The sequence below is a fragment of the Schistocerca serialis genome, chromosome 6 (assembly GCF_023864345.2).
Source record: "Schistocerca serialis cubense isolate TAMUIC-IGC-003099 chromosome 6, iqSchSeri2.2, whole genome shotgun sequence".
NCBI classification, from domain to species: Eukaryota; Metazoa; Arthropoda; class Insecta; order Orthoptera; family Acrididae; genus Schistocerca; species Schistocerca serialis.
This window is the reverse complement of record NC_064643.1, coordinates 398,938,243-398,965,454: the sequence shown is the minus strand read 5'-3', so window position 1 is coordinate 398,965,454 and position 27,212 is coordinate 398,938,243. Positions and strand designations below refer to the sequence as shown.

Below are 27,212 nucleotides of genomic sequence, written 5' to 3'. Positions count from 1 at the left end.
AAATTTTCCATTTACCCATTGGACTTCTGTATACTGTAACAAGTGGTTCAAACGGCTCTCAGCACTATGGGACTTAACTGCTGAGGTCATCAGTCTCCTAGAACTTAGAACTACTTAAACCTGAATAACCTAAGGACGTAACATACATCCATGCCCGAGGGAGGATTCGAACCTGCGACTGTAGCGGTCGCGCGGTTCCAGACTGTAGCGCCTAGAACCGCTCGGCCACCTCGGTCGGCTATACTGTAACAATCATAAATATTACATTCCACTAGAGTAACAAAAAAGCACATACTTCTATATTCGATCGATACAGTATTTACTTATTTCTACATTTATATCCCTTTCATTATGAATGTGAAACCTCCTCCTTTATCCGTACTGTATCTATATGAAAATGGCTCTAACCTATAACGGTTTACATTAAGATTTTATTTCCTTGTGGTTCTTTACTTTCAAAACACTTAACATTCTAATAAAGAAAGTTGATTTCACTTATCCTACTATTATTATAAGATCAACTGGGACGATCTGTCAGTTTTATCTTATTTAATGTCGTCCGTCTGAATTTCATCTGAACTTGATCTAATGCCAAAATAAGCACAGGGATTTTCCTTTGTGTGCCGGTGGCCCTAATTGTGTATTCTCTAACAGATCTGCTAACATGTCCTTACCCTCCATTCCGGTGCAGACCATGAGAAATACATGCCCATCTTCGTATGGCCTTTATTGGAACAGCACTAATATGAGATTTTGCAGCAGGAACTGTCTTTTTTGTAATCAGGACAGAGTAATACAACTAAAGTTCGCACATACTAATACTGCTTTCTACATTGGTTGTACTGTCATTTTCAATTGGCTTTATTGCACTCTTTTGCTGAAAGTTCAATGTGCTTATTAACTTGAACGCAAATAAGAAACAGTCGCCGCTCAAGTAAATGTAACAAACATTATTATCGCTGAACAACACTTGCAATATGTACGCAAGGTTAGCGAAGCGTGCAGCCGCAACAAACTCACCAAACCTGACAAATGTAGAGCGTAGAGGCAAATTATTAGGAATAAAAGACACCGGAAAAAGTTGTTTATATTTTTCAATAGAAGATACTGAATAAAATGAAACATAAATCTTGCCAAAACATTACGTTTCTCATTCAGTTTATATGGTACCTTACAGCTACACAATACAACCCCCCTCCCCCTCTCCCCCGCCGTCCAGCCTACCCACCTTTCTTGGATCTCTCATATAGATAATCTGAATATGGTACATCTCAGATGTTATCGGTCATACGAGAATACAGCAAATATTTCGAGAAATACTAAATCAAATTACTTTGATAGTGGACAGATGTTGGTTAATGTTTGTGAAACGAGAACTCCATTTCCAGACCCTGATCGGCCCATCGATACCGATCGACCGCCGTGTTATCTTCAGTCAGTGACGTCAGTGGATGTGCTATGGAGGGACGAGGGGTCAGCACATCGGTCTCCTGGCCGCTGTTAGTTTTCGTGTCCTGGAGCCTCTACTGCTCGGTCAGGTAGCTCTTCAACTGGCATCACGAGACTGAGTGCACCCCGGTCCAGTCTTCCCACCAATGAAGATCTCTGGCAGTAGCGGGAATCGAACACAGTCCTCCACAATGCGGTCAGTTGCGCTGACCACTCAAGTGGACAACTGATGTTTAGAGTTCAGTAACGAGCGCAAACGTAGGTTATTAAAACTGTTGTATTAGTAGTAGGTGACCCTGCTAGCCGTGACATTGTTCAGGTTATCCATAGGACACAAATGACTTGCGCGTTATGGGGCTGATCGTGAGAATTTTTTGTTGAGCGTCGTCACAGGCTGTTAAACATGGGTTCATCTCTTCGAACCCGAAACAAAACGCAAGCCATGAAGTGGAATCACACCACTTCCCCGCAGAAGAAAAAGTTTGAAGGCGCAACTTCAGCCGGAAAAGCCATGGCGACAGTCTTCTGGGAAACTGAAAGGGTTACACTGTTCGATGTCCTCCTTCATGGTGCAACGACCAACTCAGAAATGTTTTGTGCTACCCTCAGGATATTGAGGGAAGGGCTTTAGCGTGTTCGTCGCCACAAAAATGAAAAAATAAGAACTTTCCCTTCTCCATAACAACACATGGCCTCACACAAGTCTGTGGATCCGAGATGAGCTTACAAAACTTCACTGGACTGTTCTTCCTCATCCGCTCTACAGTACGGAACTCCCACCTTCCGGTTTCCATCTGTTTTGCCCAATAAAGGATGCACTCTGCGTGAAGCAGTACTTGGTTGATTTGGAGGTTATCATTTAGCAAGACTTTGGCTAGAATGTCGACGAGTGGAGTTGTTCCATGCGGGCAGATAGGCCTTCCCAATACGATGCTGTATAGCAACCGCATTGAATGGATATTATGTTGTTCCAATGTGTGTGTGAATTTCTAAGAGACCAAACTGCTGAGGTCATCGGTCTTTAGATTTACACGATACGTAAACTTAAACTAACTTATTCTAAGAACAACAGACAAACCCAAGCCAGAGGGAGGGCTCGAACCTCCGGCGGGAGCCGCTCCGCATTTCGTCACACGGCTCCTCAAACCGCGCGGCCATTACTCATTGAAGGCTGCTCGTAGAGTCATGTATATAGCTTGGATAATGCAGCTGCAGCACGAATCTTAGCTGTGTGCAGCCCATTATACTAAAAACTAATCGCATCAGCAGACGCATTAATCTTTTTTTGTTTTTCTTAGTTTTGAAACTCTAAGACTGGTATGTGGAGAACTCTTCCTTTATCTGGTGGATATAAACGACTGCCATGATCTAGTTCTTGTAAGCCGCCAGTTTTTGTATTCATAAATTTCATTTCGTTTCGATAATGATTTCCTGAGTTTTCCTGCAAAGAAGGTTGAAATGGTTTAAATGGTTCTGAGTACTATGGGACTTAAGATCTGAGGTCATCAGTCCCCTAGAACTTAGAACTAATTAAACCTAACTAATCTAAGGACATCACACACATCCATGCCGGATGCAGGATTCGAACCTGCGACCGTAGCGGTCGCGCGGTTCCAGACTGAAGCGCCTAGAACCGCATGGTGAAAATAAGGGGAAAGGAGTGTTTTCCGACGCGTTTATTTGTTTAGCAGGATTTGTTTCAGGTGCTAACATACACGAAGGAGATTTATTTAACGAATCGGATACATATATCCTAATAAAGTGCTTCTGAAAAGCGAGACGTATCGCAACATATTAGTTTTTCTGCTTACACAAACTGTCAAACGATGGGCATGGTACGACGCCATTATGTTTATGGAACGAACTCTTGGTAGCGTTAGAAGCACAGGCCGTGATACGTCAGCGAATAAATAACTAGGTAGCCCCACAACAAGTTACAGTGACGAAAACGCCTTATCGACAGGTCCGTTTTTAGTGTCGGGAAATAGGTCGACCAGTCTGTAGGCCGACGTTAAAATGAAACTGCCGGCTGATGGAACACCAAAATCTACTCACAGCTGAATTTACTTTGCTCGATATTCAGGTCACCGTAAGCTGTGGGCGTAGCACGGCGCGTTAACTGCATTACGGCAACAGTCCGTGCCGTGATGCTTATCACACACGTCGTCGGAGATTCCTTCTGCGTTTATAAACCCTAACGCACCTCCGTCAGAACACACTACGCAGAACAACAGCAGTCGTCATTTAAAATGATAAGTCAAAAAGAAAAACTCTTGTGAGATAGTGGCGGAGGCACTCGTAGTACTGATTGTAGCAAACTAATCCGTTGAGATTACTGTTTTATTAGACCCTGCAGGTGAAACATGACAAATATGTTTAAAGAATCTTTGTACATATGGTGTGTACTAAGCACATCTGTACTATTCGAATAGAAATACGGATAGCAGTTGTAACTTCCGCATTTCAGACATCATTTAAAACTGTTGCCAGAATTCATCCACTATTTGAGAAATACACACTTTGGCATGCAGTGAAAGTCTCGCTACAGGTAGTTGTATTCTTTCATACACATACTGCTTTTAGTCATGACATTAATGTTTAGGTTTATTCTTCTTTTTCTTGCACAGGTAACCTCAAAACGTCCCCCAACACGAATTTAAGTACATTTTGAGCTTTGGAAAAAATTCTTCTTACTTGAGTCAGCTATCTGAAAATTATTATGGCGGATTGTGGGATTTTACACGTTAAAGAGATTTCTAACTCGACGTAGTTTAATGTAGCTACTACTAAGACAAAATGTAGGCATTATTCTCGCATAAATCTCTCTCGAAAAAACGCTGTTCTGTGTTTCATCATAAGTGAATGACCAGCAAAAATTCGTTTTTAGAGTTATCTTTTGTTCTGAGTTAATGACTTTTTCCGAAGTTGCATATTAATGTGTAAAATGAAGCACAGGGTGGTCGTAATTAAACTTTCGCTACTTGAGACGGGCTCATGAGGAACGAGTGATCGTAGGGCAGTGAAACTTCGTGAAAACATATGTGGGGTCATACTGAAGGAAAGTAAGGAATAAACCACTGAAAGAAAGAAATTTTAATTTCCACCTGAGAGGGTAACATTTATTACTTGCGTACCACGTTTGCACAGTATGATCACTATGTGCATCCACGACAAACTGCAACCGCACCAGAGATACCATTTCAGAATTGTTTGCAGATCCTTTTCGGACGGTGGACCATGGAAACAGTGGACTGAGGGATTTTCAGCTGTCGTGGCGCAGCTCGTTCACTGCTTGAAGATCGCACACTGTGGCCAGCAGTCCCAGCCATGGTAACAGCAACTTCTTCAACAATTTGTGACGCAATCGGCCTTCGACAATTCCCAAATCGACTGTTAATTCGTAATTACAAATCGTGATTTTCAACCTCGGCCCGTAAAGAGGAGCTCTCCATATTCCCTTAGAGTCTCGATGCTCGCGAAGAGCTGTAGCACTGTTGTTTCAATAAAACAGGTTTATGAATAAAGGTCTGCTCACCGTGGCCAGATCCATGTTGACTGCCTGCAATTGTAATGTTGTGTTTCAACCCTACGACAAAATACCACTACTGGCGCCTAACGGCAAGACCGACACCACTAAAAACACAAATCCTGAGGCGCACCGGCTGAAAATCACTCCTATAAACAGTTTACCGTCTACACTGGTTCAAGCAGCGAAATTTTAATTATAACTACACTGTATATCAAATAAGAATACAAAAAATTACCAGTGTTATTTTAGGACACATCAACAATGGAATGCTAAAATCACGTGGAGTAACGAACAAACAAGTCACTGGTCACTTCAAGTGAATAAATGTTTTGGCTAATAAGTTTACACGAATTATAATTCTCGAATATTTAATTATACGAGTAACTCTGTTCATCTGACTTCAGATAACTTGCGTCATCGATTCGTCTTCGGTATGCGGTGCTTAATTTTGTGTCATCCGCAACGTGTAATTTCACAAACAGAAAATTTTACATCTTTTATTTTTTAATTTTGAAAGAATAACTTTGATTTTAAATGTCAACCGTCTTCAGAACTAAGATCTATGAGGATGACTACTAACAAGTCCCTGTGGCTACAAAGTTACAACGGAACCTCTATTAAAAAAGGTGCATTGGCATACAGGAAACGATTAGTAAACTTCCACTTTGGGTGTGTTGAAGCCAATCACATTTCTGACGATATAGTGTGTATGAGCCGAAGAGAAATCGCGTTGCCGGCCGGTGTGGCCGAGCGGTTCTAGGCGCTTCAATCTGGAACCGCGCGACCGCTATGGTCGCAGGTTCGTATCTTGCCTCGGGCATGGATGTGTCTGATGTCCTTAGGTTAGTTAGGTTTAAGTAGTTCTAGGTTCTAGGAGACTGATGACCTCAGATGTTAAGTCCCATAGTGCTCAGAGCCATTTGAACCATTTGAACTAATCGCGTTAAAAAGCTTAGGAGGCCATATTGGCAACTAATTCTCAAATATCAGAGTCATCTGCCTATCTCGAGTAATAACAGTCGCTACGGCTCCCCACGTCGGAGGTTCGAGTCCTTCCTAGGGCATGGGTGTGTGTGTGTGTTGCCCATAGCGTAAGTTAGTTTAAGTTAGATTAAGTAGTGTGTACGCTTAGGGACCGATGACCTCAGCAGTTTGGTCCCATAAGACCTTACCACAAATTTCCAATTTTTCCGAGTAATAACAGATATTTCGAGAGAGCGACGTGTAAGCCCAGTACTTAGTAAGTCACCTAAGAACTAAAGCAACTTATGGGAAGGTGAGTCAGTATTTTGGAAAAGGGAACCGCATAAAAGAAAAATTCAGGTATTGCGGTAACTGCAAAGAGGTTCTGAGGACAACTCATGTGAAACCTAGGAAAGTGAAGCAAGATAGGAATTTAGTTTCTACTTTACCTTGATACACAGCTTACGTCGCATGCATAGCTTGTGTGACAGAGGAGGAGGTTATGCAGACACTTCTTATGGACGACTGGTTTATATCAGATATAAACTGTCTACCGGACCAGGATTCGAACGTGGAACCGTAACTTTCCCTTACAATAATGCCTGGAGCTGCTGCTCATGTACAGCTCACGACCCGCTCTCACTATTTCACTTCCATCAGTAACTCTCTCCGACCTAGCAACTTGTACAGAAGAGCTTCTGTGAAGTTTATAGGGTAGGAAAGAGGTACTGGCGGAAATGCATCGGTAAGGGTTGGTAGTGAGTCCTGCATAGATAGCTCAGTGGGTAACAGAATTATCCGCGGAAGGCAAGTTTTCTGGTTCCAGTCCCTACCAGACACAAGGTTTTAACCTACGAAGAAGATTCAAAACAGTGTGTACTGTGCCGTTGGAAACATTCATTTCTTATTGTAAGAACTTCGTTAAGAAATTTTAAAAACTGTCTCCATTTTATGTTTTGCGCAGGTGTCACCAGACCAAAATAAAACATCCCCGGTTTATGAGCCCCGTCACCTGAATAATAAACAAGTACTTCGCCGTTGTCATCACGTGCAAATATCACTAATGCCGAGTGTGAGACTGCCGTGGAAAGCTAGGGTGTGCGATTCGAAGCGACGCGACGGATGGATCGAGAATTTTTCATTCGATCATGCCACTGCAAAGCTACCGAGAACATCACGAGAGCATTTGAGAAATGGATTTGTTCGTCCCAGAAACACAACACAATATGTGAAACACAAACACACATTTGTTACGCGATTGGTGACACACGTAACGGTCACTCCTCAGGTTAGGTTAGGTTAGTGTTTAACGTCCCGTCGACAACGAGGTCATTAGAGACGGAGCGCAAGCTCGGGTTAGGGAAGGATTGGGAAGGAAATCGGCCGTGCCCTTTCAAAGGAACCATCCCGGCATTTGCCTGAAACGATTTAGGGAAATCACGGAAAACCTGAATCAGGATGGCTGGAGACGGGATTGAACCGTCGTCATCCCGAATGCGAGTCCAGTGTGCAACCACTGCGCCACCTCGCTCGGTCACTCCTCAGGTAGTCTGCGGCGACTGCATCCAACTGCTGGTTGATAACAAAATCAGTTACCACATCGTAGACTGACGTTTGAGCATCAGCGCTGGACCCGAAGAGAGGCGTGATAATCGGTGAAGAATAAGAGAATTTTCCATTGTGTGCCTCCCAGGCAATGGCGGCAAATTTGAGAGGCATGTGGGGTACACGTGTGGCGCTGCAGGCACCTACCGGAACATGTCGCACAAAACTTCCCGGGTGCTGTCGGTTCACTGCCAGCGCGGATCGGGGCACATCACACGGAGTAATCAGTGCGAAATTACGCTAGTTTGACTCGCGCGCCCTGAAACGAACTAAATGCCAAGCGAGCTGAGCGCAGCGTAGAGGCAGCTGTGCTCGGGCGTTTAATTCAATGCCGTGCAGACTGGCGCCATGCTGACGTCAGCGGACCACACACGAGGCAGCGGCGCCTGCTGCGTACCAGTGTGTGTGTGTGACATCGCGTCGTCTGCTCATCTTAACGCCTACAATTCTCTGGCTGACATATGAGCCACTGCTTTCTTGTCATGCGGAATACGAACTCGTGGTGCTTTCTCTCTCTCTCTCTCTCTCTCTCTCTCTCTCTCTCTCTCACACACACACACACACACACACACACACACACACACACACACACACACGCACACGACAGAGGGAGCGGAGAGACAGAATGAATGAGAGAGAGAGGGGGGGCGGGGGGGGGGGATAGTGCTGTATGCATACTGGCATCCTGCAGATGCAGAACAAATGAAACGAAAATGTTTTGGGACGCTACGGTGGTCCGCGCCATTGGCGTTCCTCGACTCCGTCATTTCCTAACAAGAGCGGCGCCGGTTCAATTTTCGCAGTGGCGCCAAGAATTTTCCCGCCGGTCGCAAAACAAGAGAGAATTATGCTGCTTCCAACGTCGCTTTAAATCCAGACGCCAAAGCGCTGCCTCCACATTGTTTGCATGACGTCGCGCTGCAGCGCTGCTGCATCATTAGACCAGAAAATAAACGACTGACGAGTTTCCTCGGCGCTAGCTCTCCTCAAGTTATACGACAAAGGTAATAGCCATAACGAGGCTGAAGATAGCGGAACGATAAACGATCGTCAGAAGATGTAACTTCAATATGGAACCTACAGTGAGGTGATAAAAGGTATACCACAGCGATATACACATATGCAGATGGCAGTAGTATCGCGTACACAATGTACACTGCTGGCCACCGTAAATGCAACACCAAGAAAGACAAAAGGTAGGACAACAAAATTTATTTTGTAGATAACAGGTCGACCAGGTATCAAATGATTACGTTTACAGACGTCTGTGACATGTGGTTCATGCCCGAATCAGTAGCCAGAGTAGCCGCCATTGCTGGAGATCACCACTGCCACACGTCTCGGCATTGAGTCAAAGAGACGTTGGATGTGTTCCTGGGGTACAGCAGCCCAAGCAGCTTCCACACGTTGCCAAAGAACATCTGGTGTGGCAGCTGGGGATGTAATCTGGGTCACTCGTTGAGCAACCATGGACCACATGTTTTCTATCGGCGAAAGATCCGGAGAGCGAGCCGGCCAGGGAAGCACTTCAATTTGGTTATTGACGAAGAACCTTTGGACAATGCGTGCCACGTGTGGTCGCACATTACCCTGTTGAAATATGGCTGTGGCCGAGCCCTAAAGGTAAGGAAGGACAACTGGCTCCAGCACCTCGGATATGTAGCGCCGGCTATTTAAAGTACCGGCAATGCGTACTACAGGCGTGCGAGAGTAATATCCAATACCGGCCCATACCATAATACCCGGTGCAAGACCAGTGTGGCGGTGCATAATGCAGCTGTCCAGCATCCTCTCTCCACGGTGTCTCCACACTCGAATCCGACCATCGTGGTGCTGCAGACAGAAGCGTGCCTCGTCAGTAAAGACAACGTCATTCCATTCTGCCGTCCACATCCGTCTGTCATCACACCATTGGCGACGGAGACGTCTGTGGTTCTGCGTCAATGGTGGACGAAGCAATGGACGTCTTGCGGACAGACCACTCTGCTGTAAACGCCGTCGAATGGTACGCGCAGACACTGGATGATGCGTTACAGACGCAATGTGCTGTGCTATGGTTCGGGATGTCACTGAGCGATCCATCACTGCCATGCGCACAATTTGCCTATCAGCACGTGCAGTGGTGCACCGAGGTGAATGCCATCGACCACGTCGGTCCGTCGTACCCTCCTGCATCCAACGGTCACATATCCGCATTACAGTTGTTTGGTTTCGTCCAACACGACTAGCGATTTCTCTGTATGATAATCCACTATCTCGGTAAGCCACTATCCTTCCTCTGTCGAACTCGGATACTTGATCAAACGATGTTCGCTGTTGTCTACGAAGCATAACTGATCGTCTTGTGAAACAACCACAAGGTAAACACACGTGCCGAACGTACACTCGTCGAAATCGCCAAGCCTTAAATGGCGCTATGAGGTGGCGCCACAGGCGCGTGTGATGTGCGTCTGCGCTGAAATTCTAATCAGTTGCGTATCTCATCGCTGCAAACCCATGGTGTAAATTTCACTTGATTCGGATGCTTCCTTCAGGCTGTTGCATTTACGGTGGCCAGCAGTGTATAAAAGGGCAGTGCATTGGCGGAGCCATCATTTGTACTCATGTGATTCATGTGAGAAGATTTCCGACGGGATTATGGCAGCACGACAGGAATTAATAGACTTCGAACGCGGAATGGTAGTTTGAGGAGATTCCATTTCGGAAATTGTTAGGGGAATTAGTACTCCGATACGCGATAATACCAGTTTTCAAGCCTTACTTCTTATCACGGACAACGCAGTGGCTGAAGGCCTTCATTTAACGACCGAGAGCAGCGGCGTTTGTGTAGAGTTGTCAGTGCGAACAAACAAACAAACTACGTGAAATAACCTCATAAATCAATGTGAGACGTACGACGAGCTTATCCGTTAGGACAGTGCGGCGAAATATGGCGTCAATTGACTATAGCACAAGACGACCGAGGCGAGTGCCTTTGCTACAGAGAACGACATTGCCTCGAGCGCCTCTTCTAGGGTCGTGACCCTATCGGCTGGACGGTAGACGACGGGACCTTGGCGTGGTAAGACGATTCAAGATTTCAGCTGGTAAGAGCTGATGGTACTCCGCCACACACCGTCAGGGGCTTGCGCAGCATGGATGTAGATGTAGATGTAGATGTAACGTTCCAGTGTGGAGCAGACCCCACGAAGCCAAAGATTCAAGTTGTCAACAAGGCACTGTGAAATCTGGTTGTGGCTCCATAGTTGTGTGGGCTGTATTTACATGGAATGTACTAGGTCCTCTGGTCCACTTGAACCGATCATTGACTGGAAATGGTTATGTTTGACTACTTGGAGACCGTTTGCAGCCATTTCTGGAACTTCATGTTCCAAAACCAACACAGAATTTTTACCGATGACACGGGAGCCATGTCACAGGGCCATACGTTTTGCCATTGGTTTGAAAGAACATTCTGCAAGATTCGAGAGAATGATTTGGGCACTCATAGATCATTTATGGGACGTAATCGACAGGTCAGTTCCTGCACAAAATATTACATCGGCACCACTTTCGCAATTATGGACGGCTATAGCGGCAGCATGGGTCAGTATTTATACAAGGGACTTCCAAAGAGTTGTTGAGTGCGTGCCACGTCGAGGTGCTGGTCTACGCGGGGCAGAAGTAGATCCGACACGATATCTGAAAGTATCCGATGACTTTCGTGACCTCAGTGTATATGTACGTGTGACTACAAATACTCACGTTCCAGTGAACAGTTCTCTTCTTGCAGATGTAGCACCGTGTCAGTGTTGAATTTTATCTATATTTATTTGCCCTCAACAAAAATGGTTTAAATGCCTCTAAGCACTATGCGACTTAACATCTGAGGTCATCAGCCCCATAGACGTAGAACTACTTAAACCTAACTAACCTAAGGACATCACACACATCCATGCCCGAGGCAGGATTCGAACCTGCGACCGCAGCAGCAGCGCGGTTCCGGACTGAAGTGCCTAGAATCGCTCGGCCACAGGGGCCGATTACCCTCAACTCCGATGCAATGTGTAAAATATTAAATTCCGTATTTTCACTTGCTATTATATCTCCGGAGAAAGCAACGTAGTACTAACCTGTCATCCGCCATCAAAAAACTGACTCCAGTGCCACTGCCGTGTTGGAAACGGCAGTTCCCGCAACGTCTGGCAAATTTGTATTTGGAAGGCTGACCGCATGTATCGGTACACCGGTTGCCGGAGACTGAGAAATATGGAAGTCGCCGAAGAAGCAACCAATTGAAAGACTTACACCTAGCCAGTGGGTCATACGGCGTAATCTTAATCAACATCATCATAAACTACTGCAAATGTGGCTGTAAATGTGATTGCAGTATCTAAGATTAAAATGCTTCGTGTAAGTCTACGATATCCTTCTCAAAACCAGTATTTAATATTTTCCCGAACGTTGTTGCGTAAGTTATGCTTTTGACGTGACTTCTGCACCTCAAGGTCCCAGTGGCGGTGACGTACGAAATAACAAATTTTTTGTGTGTTCCTTTTTCCTTTATTTTAATCTTACGCATGTACGTGTTTAAAGACAAAACGGCCGAAGTGTCACTTATCACCAACTCCTAGTTTTCGATTGAAATTCCTCATAAAAAACTAATCTGATGACGAATCCAATTTTTTAGTCGTTTGGGATAGCACGAATTCGCTACGTCATATTTATGTACAGAGTCAGTTCACGAAATGAAGTAAGTATAGAGAAGCCAGTGATTAAATTAAACTTTCATTCTGTCCATGAGTAATGCATCGCTGACGAATAATCACATTGCTCAACTGGTGGAGTACGGCCTTCGGAGGCAAGTACCTGTTTTCACACACCGAGCGAGGTGGCGCAGTGGTTAGCACACTGGACTCGCATTCGGGAGGACGACGGTTCAATCCCGCGTCCGGCCATCCTGATTTAGGTTTTCCGTGATTTCCCTAAATCGCTCCAGGCAAATACCGGGATGGTTCATCTGAAAGGGCACGGCCGACTTCCTTCCCTAATCCGATGAGACCAATGACCTCGCTGTTTGGTCTCTTCCCCCAAACAACCCAACCCAACCTGTTTTCACATCAGTGTCCGCCAAACACCTTTCAAAAAAAATGGTTCAAATGGTTCTGAGCACTATGGGACTTAACATCTGAGGTCATCAGTCCCCTAGAACTTAGAACTACTTAAACCTAACTAACCTAAGGACAACACAAACATCCATGCCCGAGGCAGGATTCGAACCTGCGACCGTAGCGGTCGCGCGGTTCCAGACTGAAGCGCCTAGAACCGCTCGGCCACATGGGCCGGCCAAACACCTTTCATTTGTCATGTTAATGAAGTGTGTATTTTTAGCCAAAACACACATCTCTGCAAAAAACGAAATAGACGAATTAACATAACATATTGACTACTCGGTGGAAATGAATAAAAGTGACAGAGGCCTCAGATTCGTGCACAGAAATCGCGACGTCACGGAACACAAGGTACTGGTCATCGGGCTGACAAACCAGTGTCATTCAGTTGCCGTGCCACTAACAACTACAGCAATAGGTGATCGCTATATCGTGCAACAGTCAAGAAGGGACCTTGGCCAAACAGCTGGTGCAATTGAACCACATTTAATAGGACTGCAGAGCTTGCGATGGCGGCAAGGACTTATTCTGCAGGGACTCTATCAACGAAGAGGGGCATCGCGTACTCGTATTGTGACACAACACATTGTCTAAAAAAATTTCGCAGTATTGATGTTGTAATTTTGAGTAATGGAGTATTGTTTTATGGAACATACGTAGGTTGGCAAGACTGCTGTGTAGACACTATGCAATGGAATCTACTATTGTCGTTGATAGCACACGTTGTAGACATACCTACCTTACCTCCGAGCAAATGGACTCGCCCGTCATACGTCACCGGGCGTGCGCACAATCGAGGGAAACACAGTCGCTTGTGAGCGAGGGATCTAACGTAACGATGTTTTCAAAACAGCAACAACGGAGACCGCGGCAGACCGTCAATGCACAGTATTACTGTTCGTTTTTGGAGCATGACCTGCGAGTAGCTTTGCGAAAGAAGCGGCAACACTTTCTGCGCAACCCACCCGTCATTTTGCACAACAGTGCGCTGGAGCATACAGCGCAAGCTGTGGCTGCTCTGTTCGGTCGATGGCACTGGGAAGTACTGTACTATCCACCATACTCCCCGGACTTAAGTCGTGACTTTGATTTGATTCCGAAGATGAAGTAACCACTTCGTGGCATTCGCTTCAGAACTGTTCCAGAGATTCGACAGACAATAGACCGCTCCATTCGCACCGTCAACAGAACAGACTCTGCCAACGGTATACTACGCCTTCCACATCGCTGGCAACGGGTTCTACACAACGCTGGTGACTACTTTGAAGGACAGTAACAGGTGCAAACATGTAACTCTTTTGTATCGGTTGTGAATAAGTGGTTGCCACTATTTAAGTTCCAACCCTTGTATTATTTCACTATTTTGTAAATATGTTCTTACTAATGAACATCACTATGTAATTTAAATGCAATACCTAGGAAAGAATTATGTAATAATTCCATGGACCTTGCCGGTGTTTGGGGAGCTTGCGTGCCTTAGTGATACTGACAGCCGTACCTAGTTGTAACCACTGCGGAGAGGTATCTGTTCAAAGGCCAGACAAACGTGTGGTTCCTGAAGAGGGGCAGCAGCCTCTTCAGTAGTTGATCGGGAAAGAGTCTGGATGGTTGACTGACCTGGCCTTGTAACACCAACCAAAACAGCCGTTCTGTGCTGGTACTGCGAACGGCTGAAATCAAGGGCTAACTACAGCCGCAATTTCTCCCGTGGGCATCCAGCTCTACTGGTTAAATGATGATGGCATATTCGTGGGTAAATTATTCTTGAGATAAAACAGTCCCCCTATTCGGATCTCCGGACGACGACTACTCAAGACGATGTCGTTATCAAGGGAAACGAAACTGGCGTTCTACAGATCGGAGCGTGGTATTTCATACCCCTTAATCAGGCAAGTAGGTTAGAAAATTTAAAAGGGAAATGGATGGGTTAAAGTCAGATTAAGTGAGAATTAGTGAAGTTCGGTGGTAGGAGGGACAGATTTCTAGTCAGGTGAATATAGAGTTATAAATACAAAATCAAATAGCGGTAATGCAGGTGTAGGTTTAATAACGAATAAGAAAACAGGAATGCGGATAAGCTTCTACGAACAGTATATCATATCCAAGATAGACTCAAAGCCCATACCCACCACAATAGTAAAACTTTATATGCCAGCTAGCTCTGCAGTTAATGAAGAGATTCAACGAATGTACGATGAATAAAAATAATATTCAGATATGAAACTTCCTGGCAGATTAAAACTGTGCGCCCGACCGAGACTCGAACTCGGGACCTTTGCCATTCGCGGGCAAGTGCACTTGCCCGCGAAAGGCAAAGGTCCCGAGTTCGAGTCTCGGTCGGGCGCACAGTTTTAATCTGCCAGGAAGTTTCATATCAGCGCACACTCCGCTGCAGAGTGAAAATCTCATTCTGGAATATGCAGATAGTTAAGGGAGACCAAAATTTAATAGTCATGAGGGCCTGGAATTCGATAGTAGGAGAAGAAAAAGAAAGAAAAGTAGTTGGTGAATATGAGTCAGGAAAGGAATGAAAGAGAAGTCGCCTGGTATAGTTTTGCACAGAACATATTTTAGTCATCGTATTAAGAATCATGAAAGTAGGTTGTACTTGTGGAACAGACCTGAAGACAACGATAGGTTTCAAATTGAATATGTAATAGTAAGACAGTTCATAACTGTGTGCAGAGTATACATCTGCCTCTGGAAATGTCTTCCAAATTAAAAACTTTTAATTTGGAAGACTTTTCCAGAGGCAGATGTATACTCTGCACACAGTTATGAACTGCACATTAAAACAGCAGAAATTGCAAAAAGGTAGGAAATTATGGATGTAGGACGTGGATAAACTGAAAGAACCAGATTCAGAGGGAGCGTTAGGGAACAATTGACAAGAACAAGGGGAAGGAGCACAGTAGAAGGACAGTGGATAGCTTTGAAAGATGCAATAGTGAAGGCAGCACAGGATTACATATTTAAAAAGACGAGACCTAGTAGAAGACCTTGGACAACATAAGAGACATTGAATTTAACTGATGAAAGGAGAAAGTATGAAAATGCAGCAAAGGAAGCAGACGAATGGGAATACAAACTTCTAGGAAATGAGATTGACAGAAAGTGAAAAATGCCTAAGCAGGAACGGCTGGAGGACAAATGTAAGGATTCAGAAGCGTATGTCACTAGGGAAGTGATAGATACAGCCTACAGGAAAATTAATGAGGCCTTTGGAGGAAAGAAAACCACTTGTATGAACATCAAGAGCTCAGGTGGAAAACCAGTTCTAAGAAAAGAAAGGAAAGCTGAAAGGTGGAAGGAGTACATGGAGGTTCTGTGCATGGGATATGTACTTGAGGGCAGCATTACAGAAATGGAAGAGGACTTAATGAAGATGACATGCGAGATATGATACTGCGAGGAGAATTTTACGGAGCACTGAAGCACTAAAGTTTTAACAAGGCCCCGGGAGTAGACGACATTCCTTTAAAACTACTGATAGCCTTGGGAGAGCCAGCCATGACAAAACTCCTCCACACGGGGAGCAAAATGTCTGAAACCGGCGAAATACCCTCGGATTTCTAAAGGAATATAATAATTCAGATTCCAAAGATAGCAGATGCTGATAGGTGCAAAAATTATCAATCAGTTTAATAATTCATGGCTGCAAAACACTAACAAGAATTCTTTATAGAAAAATAGAAAAACTTGTAGAAGCCGACCTTGGGGAAGACCAGTTTTGATTCCGAAGTAATACTGACCCTACGACATCTCATGGAAGATATATTTAGCAAAGGCAAATGTACGTTCATAGCACATGTAGACTTAGAGAAAGCTTTTGAGAATTTTGACTTGAATACTCTCTTTCAAAATCTGAAGGTAGTAGGGGTAAAATACTAGGAGTGATAGGCTGTTTACAACATGTACAGAAACAAGACTGAAGTTGTAAGAGCTGAGGATCATGAAACGGAAGCAGTCGTTGAAAAGGGAGTGAGACCGGGCTGTAGATTGAGCAAGCAACAGAAGAAATAAAAGAAGAAATTGGAATATAAATTAAAGTCCAGGGAGAAGGAAAAAAACTTTGAGGTTCACGGATGACATTGTAATTCCCTCAGAGACATCAAAGGACTTGGAAGAGCAGTTGAACGGCATGGTCAGTGTCTTGAAAGGAGGATTTAAGACGAACATTATCAAAAGCAAAACGAGGATAATGGAATGTAGTCAAATCAGGTGATGCCGAGGGAATTAGATTAGGAAACGAGACACTTAAAGTAGTACATGTGTTTTGCTATTTGGGAAGCAAAATAAGTGATGGTGGCCGAAGTAGAGAGGATATAAAATGTAGACTGGCATTGGCAGGAAAAGCGTTTCTGAAGAAGAGAAATTTGTTAACATCAAGTATAGATTTAAGTTTCAGTAAATCTCTTCTGAAAATATTTTACGGAGTGTAGCCATGTACAGAAGTGAAACACGGACGATAAACAGTTTAAACCAGAAGATAATAGAGGCTTTTGAAATATGGTGCTACATAAGAATGCTGAATGTCAGATGCGTAGATCACGTAACTAATGAGGAGGTACTGAATAGAACTGGGGAGAAAATAAATTTGTGGCACAAACTGATTTGAAAAACGGATAGTTTGGTAAGAAGTATTCTGAGACGTCGAGGGATCACCAGTTTAGTACTCGAAGGAGGTGTGGGGGGTAAAATCGTAAACTAAGACCAAGACATGGATACAGCAAGCAGACTTAGAAGGATGGGGGCTGCAGTAGTTACTCTGAGATGAAGAGGTTTATACAGGAGAGAGTAGCATGGAGAGCTGCATCAAAGCAGTCTTCAGGTTGAAGACTGTAACTACAACAATAACATGTGGTAGACAGGCTGGCTTAGTCAGGACGATTTGCTATTTTGAACAGTCAAAGAGTATATTTGAGGTAGGGAACATGATCGCTGGGCGCGGACTCGCACAGAGCAGTGGAGTCTGGCTCGAGCTATTGTGCGGAAGAGTGACTCGACTCTGACCGCGGCGTAGTACGAAAGGCAATCGCCATGTATTAGGACACATTGTAAGGTACGAGGCTGGAAGGATTGTACGTTATGACCACAATAATTAAGGTGTTAACTGGACGCTGTGCAAAAAGCATCAAGAGGAATTAATATGAAAGAAGAGCACTTGGACTCAAAATTGTTTATTGCAGAGCGATACTAAGAAAAGCCTGGTGTCTGCGCATTATCGGTGACTGTTTCCTTACGCAGCCCCAGCAGCCACTCACTGAAGCACGACCAGACCGACTTTAATATTTATAAGTGTATCAAGGCTAGCCAGCTTAGTACTTTCATTTTGTGAATAATTAACAACTTATCGTTAACGGTGTGTTACAAGTGCACAATCATGAATAGTTACCAAGTAGGGTCCTATCCTGTTATTATTAATTAAAACCGAGTGTCACTGTTGTTGATAAAAAGACTAAAAGTGCTGAGTTAATTTAATTTTAATAATTTGTTTAAAAATGAAAGCTATCAAAACTTAAAAAATAATTGCGATCGATAGTTAAAGAAAATGGATTTCGTAGCTCAGTGAAATAGTCACTTAAAAAATACCAGTATCAACATTCAGTGTTAATGAGAAACCAATTCCAGTGAGTTTTTAAAGAATATTGTAGATCAGAATGTTTAATTTCTCTGTGTGATCAATAATTTCTGCCCTCATTTCCAAACTATGTGAGAGTGTTATGCAAAAGTTAGTGATTAGTTAATTAACGACAGTTATGCGCTAGTAAGACATATTAACCTTAACAGAAAATATTTATTTAATAACAATTACATTAGAAATATTAACAGTAGGCATTATGGTAGGCTGTGTAAAGCTACTGATTACTCAAAATGAGTGTCAAACAATTATCAGTCAAGTGCATATGCTTTGTTTCGGCGTGGCCGAGATGTTCTAGGCGGATCAGTTTCGAACCGCGCCACCACTACGGTCGCAGGTTCGAATCCTGTCTCGGGCATGGATGTGTGTGATGTCCTTAGGTTAGTTAGGTTTAAGTAGTTCTAAGTTCTGGGGGACTGATGACCTCAGACGTTAGGTCCCATAGTGCTTAGAGCCATTTGAACAATATGCTTTGGATCATGTTTCTGTAATTTGAATCTGAGCTCGAATCATTGTTATTGTGCCCGTTCCCGCATGATTGTCTTGCATTATTGATTACATGAATACTTTTCCAAATCGATTAAAAATTAAGCTATATTCGTCGCTCACACCGTGAGCTGGTGACAGTTTTCTGTAACCATTGCAGTCTAAACTAAAAAGAAAAAAATATTTAAATTCGTTATCTTAAATTTCATTAGCTACTTTGCAGTTGTTATCGTCTGTCAAAATTCTTTTATCATTATTGAGTAGAAGTAGTCACGCAATAACGATTCAATTGTAGCTGATCCTACTTTTTTTGAATTTGCTCTTCGGAACAACAGGTACATTAGCCACACGTGTCATCAATTATTTCAGTTATCCGAAAAGTGTAAGTTTGTTATAGAATGAGAGCAGATTCAACCTGAGCAGTGATTCTGGACTTTTCCACATATGGGGAGAGGTGGGAACGTGTAATGCATGCAGCAACGCAGACGAACGTGATTCTCTCGGTACCGCAGATGTTATGGGGTGGGGAGGTACTGACCTCCAAATCTTTGGCCACTGCGCACTTGCTGGTCATTATGAATCTGCTCCGCTTCCCTGTGTGCGTCTCTTCAGAAGTGCATTCGGTAGTGGCTTCATTTCTTATGAATAACAAATCGTGACCACATCGAACAGGGCAGATCCCGAATGTATTGGCCTGCCAGTTCCCCCGACTTAAGTCCAATCCAGCACGTGGGATGCGTTGGAGAGATGTATTGCAGCACGTCCTCATGCACCAACGACACTCCAGCAGTTATTAATCACGCTGGTGGAGGAATAGAACGTCCTACCACAAGAACTGCCTATCAATTTTGTGGTCACCGTGGCAGCACGTTGCAGACCATGCGTTACTGCCCTTGGCGATCACACACCCTATTAAAAACCACTTCGAAATAACTGTAATGTCCAGGGGACCATTGCACACCGCAATAACTACACTGTAATTATTGTCTTTGAATAAAAGTTTCACTTCTTTTCGTTTTTCTGCGTATTTCTTTCAGTTACCTTCCGTAATGTACTGTAGCAATTGTCTGTGTATGATCCAAGTACCATTGGGCTATGTTACTCAACAGCGACACGTCATGAGATAGCTATTTTCGTCCTCACGTTTTGCACATCAGTATATAAATTCCAAATAGGTCAATTTATTTCCAGGATTCCCGTCAACATTCCCTTCCTCTCTTCATTATTCCATACCGGCTAAAGCAACCGCAGTTTCAGCGTCTTAGAGACAAACACAGTACTTATTTATCCGGTATATATGAATGTACCTATGCCAAACAAGAACGTCGCCTTAATGCTTTCCACATGCGGTGCCTGAGATCCATCCTCGAAGTAACGTGGAAGGACCGAGTTAGCAACGAAGCAGTGCTATCTAAAACTAACTGCAACAGTATTTCAGCTATCGTGAAGCAGAGACGACTCCGCTGGCTGGGACACGTCCACCGTATGGATCCTGACAGATTACCACGCGAGGTGATGCTTGGAGAGATCTCTATAGCCAAAAGACCTGTAGGACGCCCTGTATTGAGGTTCAAGGACTCCTGTAAACGAGATATGGAGAGCTTTGGAATCGACACAAACAGATGGGAGGCACGGGCTAGCATGAGACGAGAATGGCGTGATGATATATCATCTGGAATGTCGAAGCATGATGAAGGCTTGTTAGACAGATAAAGGCAGAAAAAGCTTCGCAATGCTACCACTGCTCCTGCCTCAGCACCCAGATACACTTGTGACAATTGCGGCAAGAGATGCCGTGCTGCCATTGGCTTGACAGGTCATATGAAAAAATGCAATCCATAAACACACAGACACTGCAACAATCATCTACCAAGATGTCGTGGCCATATATATATTTGAAAAAATCCAAATCGGTCAAAAATACTCATTATACCTATTTTATGTATGACCTGTTCTCCGTTTACTCCAATATTGTTCTATTTGCTCAGAGATTGAGGACTACAACTTCAAACCGAATTACTGTTGTATTAAAGTACTGATTTCGTTTGGTGACAACGTTTCACAACTTTCATTCAACATATATCTCTGTCTGAAGTGTTATAATCCCAGGTCTCTGGGATTTATATAAGAAGCTGATGCCTTAAACAGCCTGCTCTATCAGCTCGTCCATGAAATAAACCTTATGAAAACGTCAGTGTCTTACATCGTTGTAGCTTAGCTTTTGAGCATTTAGACCTTTGGCTGTAAGAATCTTACGTCATTTCTATCCTTATTACCCCCAATTTATTGACCTCTACATCACACGAACTTCACCGTAATACCTCGCGACATTATTAATAAATATGAAGTCCTTCCTTTCAGAATTTATAATTAGGAAATTTACTTTGAAGGCGGAGAAAGAGAGGACAGAGGAAAACAGATAAAGACTGAAACCCTACGCAATAGTACAAGCACGGACGCATTAGTTACTGTGCATAAATGAAGATTATGATCACACTGTTACGCGCGAAGGCACAAGAGTAAGCTTTTAACAGTCTGGTCGGAAGTTACAGGAGACAGACTTCACTGAAGAAAAGAGCGTTTCAGGACGCAGTATCGAAGTTGGCTACCAGGAGTTCGGATTAACTGTATTTCCTTGTCGTATGCTGTGCGTAATACGAGGGCACAGTGCCGGCAGAAATTATGTTCCCCGAATCTCTCTGCCTGCGTACTCCTTAGAACGAGCTGTCTTTGGTTTGATTAACAAGGCGTAGCTTCTAACATCAAAGACCTTCCTTTGCTTGGTATTAAATTGCACCAATTTATCATGCATTCAAAGAAGCGTTCCTTTTCAATTATAAAACGTGAACACAAAGGGATTACTTTGATCTATTCTGGCAGTCGGCTATCCCGTCGCGTAAATGATTAATAATGTAGGCCCACGCCTGCTCTGCCTTTCCACCTACTAGTTAACCTCATCCATGAACGAAGAATTCTGCCAAATACCACGTGAAACACCGATAGTGCCACAAAATGTAGTTATGTGGAGGATGTAATTAGTTTTTCCGTTGTTATCCACCAAAGCTGCATAATAAACGCCGTTTAATGATAGTCCTTTTTGGATCCGTCATGTTGTCGTAGACGTATATCATAATACTTGCATATACTGGCTCGTAAAAGCAGTTGTATCGCTATAAGGATGTTGTAAATTCCTTAATTTCTTCAAACGAGAGGTATCGGACGAACTATGTCAGGACGAAGAACTAACGCCACAAAATACATTAACGTTTTTTGTAAAGACTGAAACTCGTGAAACATAGCAACTGCCTCGAGGGAAGAAAAGTGATAACTTGAAAATGTAAAGCAGGCCATTAACATAGACTAAACTCTCACCTGTGCTATAGCTTACTTTTCCACAAATATTTTCTTGAAAATTACGGAGTTACTTCTTCCGTCTAAAGCAAACGATTAGTCCAATGAAATGATTATGCAGGAAAAATTCAAAGCAATAACAAAAGAAGTAGATAGGAAGTTTGGACCAAGTTTTGGGAAGCTCATACGTCCCGGAAATTTTGAAGCCGTGTGTTACGAAGTGTACCACGTAAATCTAATACATTAGAGATCTTTTGGTACGTCAAAGCTACGGATGAACTGTTGTCTTCTACAGTTCTACAGAGCAAGTCGCTAGTGGTGTATGTAACAGTGAGCAACATCTGCTCATGAGTACATCCAATTTATATTTGTCGAATAGATGTATGGTGCTCTTGTGTAGCTGAAAGGGTTGCAACAATACACTAAAGGTAATTAATCAGGTAATTAACTTCGGTCAGCTATGACCATCTTCAGAACTTAAAAAAAGAAAAAAAACCTTGACATCATTTCCCGTACCAGAGTGACTCCAGTACAGTACATTATTTGTGTAACTGCGTATATGGATGGTACAGTCACATTAATAAGCCATACAATTTTTTTCTTGAAATCTAAATTTTATCCGTGTACCACGGATACCATTTGACACTTCAAAAATAAAACGTACACTCGTGTGCACCGACGAGACACGTGCTTGCACAGTCACACGCTAGATGTCGCTGCTGCTCGTCGTTCATAGAACTTCAAAGAAATAGTGGCATAGTTACATGCCTCACGAAAAAGTGTAAAATCAAATTCATTCACAATTTGTAATTTTTTTCTGTAATATTTGTGGGCAACTGAATTATGATCCACAGCAAAACGTACTTCATTGTGAACGGCAACTAGCGTCATCGAGGTCTAAAGTAAGGTTCTGCTAAAGTGTTACAGTCTGCTCCGTTTTAGAATTGTTACGCAGTTGTGAGCATGTTGAACCACCATCCTTTAGGTTGCCGTCTCTTATTATGTTGAAGCACATGGTATGGTTATTCCGTTTCCGTTCAAGATATCAACAATTTGAATCAAAGAGGGCCAACCAACATGAAGATATAAACTCTCAGTAAGTGCTGCGGATAAAATCGCCCTCCGGTTCCATTCTTTGTTTTTTGGTCGACTGAGAAATTTAGAAATGAAACTAAAAGAGAAAGAGTTAGCAAAGATATATATATATATATATTCGGGTGATCAATCTCGTAAGAAAGTCGAAATATTGGTGAAAATTATCTGTTCAAACTAAGAGATTCGATAGCATAACATTTTGGTCCCTTCACCCTGATGCATGGTGTGCTGTAATTTTCGTCAACCAGATACACAGAACAGGTTTATTTGTACATTTTTATGCTGCTTACCATTGAAATTGCAACAACATGAACGTGGCTTGCAACAAACGTCAGATTGTCACCAAGATTACCACATGTTTGGATTTGTAAATTATTGATATTTCAGTGCAAAGGAACAGAGCAGGTAGGTGTAGGACTATCTACAACATGTATATACATGTACACAAGGAAAGACTGCACAGCAGCTTTCTCACTGAGAGTTCGCATTTCAAATCTAATCTTTTTTTTTTTTTATGCCTGCTGTAAGAAGGAGAAACGAGTACCAACACGGGATAGAATTCTACAGCAACAGGATCGTGGCCTACCAATAATTCAGTTTACAGGTCTGCGATGTTGCTGTGAGCATTGATCAGGACGCCACGACTGACGTACAGATAAGGAAGCGGTAGGTTCACGACTGTCATACCCAACATCACGCAGAAACTTAACAGCACCAAGTGACTAGCGCTAGAGAGGATAGGCATATTATTGTCTCCAACAGCCAAATCACGCACCTTGAGTCAGGGAATGGGCTTGCGTCTAGAAGAGAAGAAAATAAAAATTTTCCTATATGGATGGAGTGGAGAGACCGGAGCAGCGTGGGCATGGCGTCCTACATCTACATCTACATCTACATTTATACTCCGCAAGCCACCCAACGGTGTGTGGCGGAGGGCACTTTACGTGCCACTGTCATTACCTCCCTTTCCTGTTCCAGTCGCGTATGGTTCGCGGGAAGAACGACTGTCTGAAAGCCTCCGTGCGCGCTCTAATCTCTCTAATTTTACATTCGTGATCTCCTCGGGAGGTTTAAGTAGGGGGAAGCAATATATTCGATACCTCATCCAGAAACGCACCCTCTCGAAACCTGGCGAGCAAGCTACACCGCGATGCAGAGACCCTCTCTTGCAGAGTCTGCCACTTGAGTTTGTTAAACATCTCCGTAACGCTATCACGGTTACCAAATAACCCTGTGACGAAACGCGCAGCTCTTATTTGGATCTTCTCTATCTCCTCCGTCAACCCGATCTGGTATGGATCCCATACTGATGAGCAATAGTCAAGTATAGGTCGAACGAGTGTTTTGTAAGCCACCTCCATTGTTGATGGACTACATTTTCTAAGGACTCTCCCAATGAATCTCAACCTGGTACCCACCTTACCAACAATTAATTTTATATGATCATTCCACTTCAAATCGTTCCGCACGCATACTCCCAGATATTTTACAGAAGTAACTGCTACCAGTGTTTGTTCCGCTATCATATAATCATACAATAAAGGATCCTTCTTTCTATGTATCTCCGATGCGGTTCACCGCAAGAGAGTGCGACGCACAGACAGAACTGCATCCGTCGACCACACTGGACACTGGAGTGGCACCGTGTCCTTTCAGACGACCGAGCGAGCGTGGTAGCTCAGTGGTTAGCACGGCGGACTCGCATTCGAGAGAACGACGGTTCAGATCTGCGTCCGACCATCCTGACTTAGGTTTTCCGAGATTTCCCTAAAACACTTGCGGCTAAGTGCCTGTATGGTTCCTTTGAAAGGGCACGGCCAATTCCCTTTCCCATTCTTACCTATCCCAAGCTTGCGCTCCATTTCTAATGACCTCTTTGTCGACGGCGAGTGAAACACCAATATCCTCCTTCCCCCCATCCATCCCCCCACCTCCGGGACCCTCTTTTGAGACGTCCCAGCTCGGCCGTGCCTTCGAGGAGAGTGAACGTTACCAGACAACATTCGTCGTTATCAGACGTGCCCAGTGACTTTCGTTAGGATATGGGGCGCCATTGGGTAGATCATCTGTGGCGCGCATATCTAATTATCTGGAGAGCAGGTGTTTCCTTAGTGATGTGCATGCCCGCTCTCAATTTTAGAGGTCTGTGATACGTTATCGTTGAACGTATCATGGGCTGCCTTTAGATCAGCACGCCACCATTCAATAGCAACTACAGTTAACGAATTCCGGCATAAAGTTGAAGCAGCGTGGAAATACGTACAAGTATCTCCCACCCAAGTTCAGTTCGACACGACACCCGGCTAGATTTGAACCACTGCTGCTGTCAAATGTAGCAACTCTTGGTGCTAAAACTTCGCGACCTGTATACCAACAAATCTCCTACAAACTCCTTCTGCTATAGTTTATATGGGTATAAGCAGATTTCATAAGGAGCTGTAGATAATTTCAAGGGCATGTGTCTAGTATTTGGATGTCCACTTTCTAACAATAGGTGAAAATTTGATGCTGCAAGCAGTCATAATATGAAATTTTTCCTACTTTGACGTCAGTATGCTGTTTGTCACTTCACAACGCTTCGTGATTTCCTTTGTGAAGCGGCTATTGCTGTAAAGTGTTGAAGTTTGATGTTTTCCGTACGAAACGCGGTGGCTATTGAGAAGAAAGACCGTGTACCGTTGGTAAACTTGTTTTGTCGGAACGGCAGCAATAGCAACGTTGCATTGCGGGAATATAGCTGACAGAAATAGTTGCAAGGGGGCCGCAGTCGGTAAATGAGTTTTTGCTGTAGCTATAGCCGACCGTGCAGCACATGCCTCAAATTCTGCAGCAAGTATTGAAGCTGTGTCATGGGAATCCTCTCTCCAGTATTCAGCAGTTCAAAAAGATTTTGTGGCGCATTTGCATTGGCATCCCTACAAGATTGAGAATGTGCATTAAATAAAGCCCAAACATAGGCTACAGCGCCGTGACTTTGCCCGTTGCTTTTGGCATTCATTCAAGGAAATGGATGACATGTGGCTGGGGAACATTCTGAGGACGAACAAGGCACATTTTGCTCCGCACAATGCTGTCAGTGCTCAGAAGTGTCGTACACTCCTGGAAATTGAAATAAGAACACCGTGAATTCATTGTCCCAGGAAGGGTAAACCTTATTGACACATTCCTGGGGTCAGATACATCACATGATCACACTGACAGAACCACAGGCACATAGACACAGGCAACAGAGCATGCACAATGTCGGCACTAGTACAGTGTATATCCACCTTTTGCAGCAATGCAGGCTGCTATTATCCCATGGAGATGATCGTAGAGATGCTGGATGTAGTCCTGTGGAACGGCTTGCCATGCCATTTCCACCTGGCGCCTCAGTTGGACCAGCGTTCGTGCTGGACGCGCAGACCGCGTGAGACGACGCTTCATCCAGTCCCAAACATGCTCAATGGGGGACAGATCCGGAGATCTTGCTGGCCAGGGTAGTTGACTTACACCTTCTAGAGCACGTTGGGTGGCACGGGATACATGCGGACGTGCATTGTCCTGTTGGAACAGCAAGTTCCCTTGCCGGTCTAGGAATGGTAGAACGATGGGTTCGATGACGGTTTGGATGTACCGTGCACTATTCAGTGTCCCCTCGACGATCACCAGTGGTGTACGGCCAGTGTAGGAGATCGCTCCCCACACCATGATGCCGGGTGTTGGCCCTGTGTGCCTTAGTCGTATGCAGTCCTGATTGTGGCGCTCACCTGCACGGCGCCAAACACACATACGACCATCATTGGCACCAAGGCAGAAGCGACTCTCATCGCTGAAGACGACACGTCTCCATTCGTCCCTCCATTCACGCCTGTCGCGACACCACTGGAGGCGGGCTGCACGATGTTGGGGCGTGAGCGGTAGACGGCCTAACGGTGTGCGGGACCGTAGCCCAGCTTCATGG

General features: G+C 44.0%; 1 protein-coding gene across 3 annotated transcripts in view; it reads right to left on the bottom strand.

The window, feature by feature from the left end:
* Nucleotides 1-27,212, bottom strand: part of LOC126484068 (hemicentin-2-like) — a 1,942,222-nt gene that overhangs the window by 1,336,150 nt on the left and 578,860 nt on the right. The window contains exon 1 of one of the 3 annotated variants that reach the window (XM_050107432.1): nucleotides 7,694-7,827. The exons of the other annotated variants lie outside the window; for them this stretch is intronic. The gene's annotated coding sequence lies outside the window, so the exon portion shown is untranslated. Of the gene's footprint in view, nucleotides 1-7,693; nucleotides 7,828-27,212 lie in introns of those variants that run through there. 3 annotated transcript variants of the gene reach the window in all.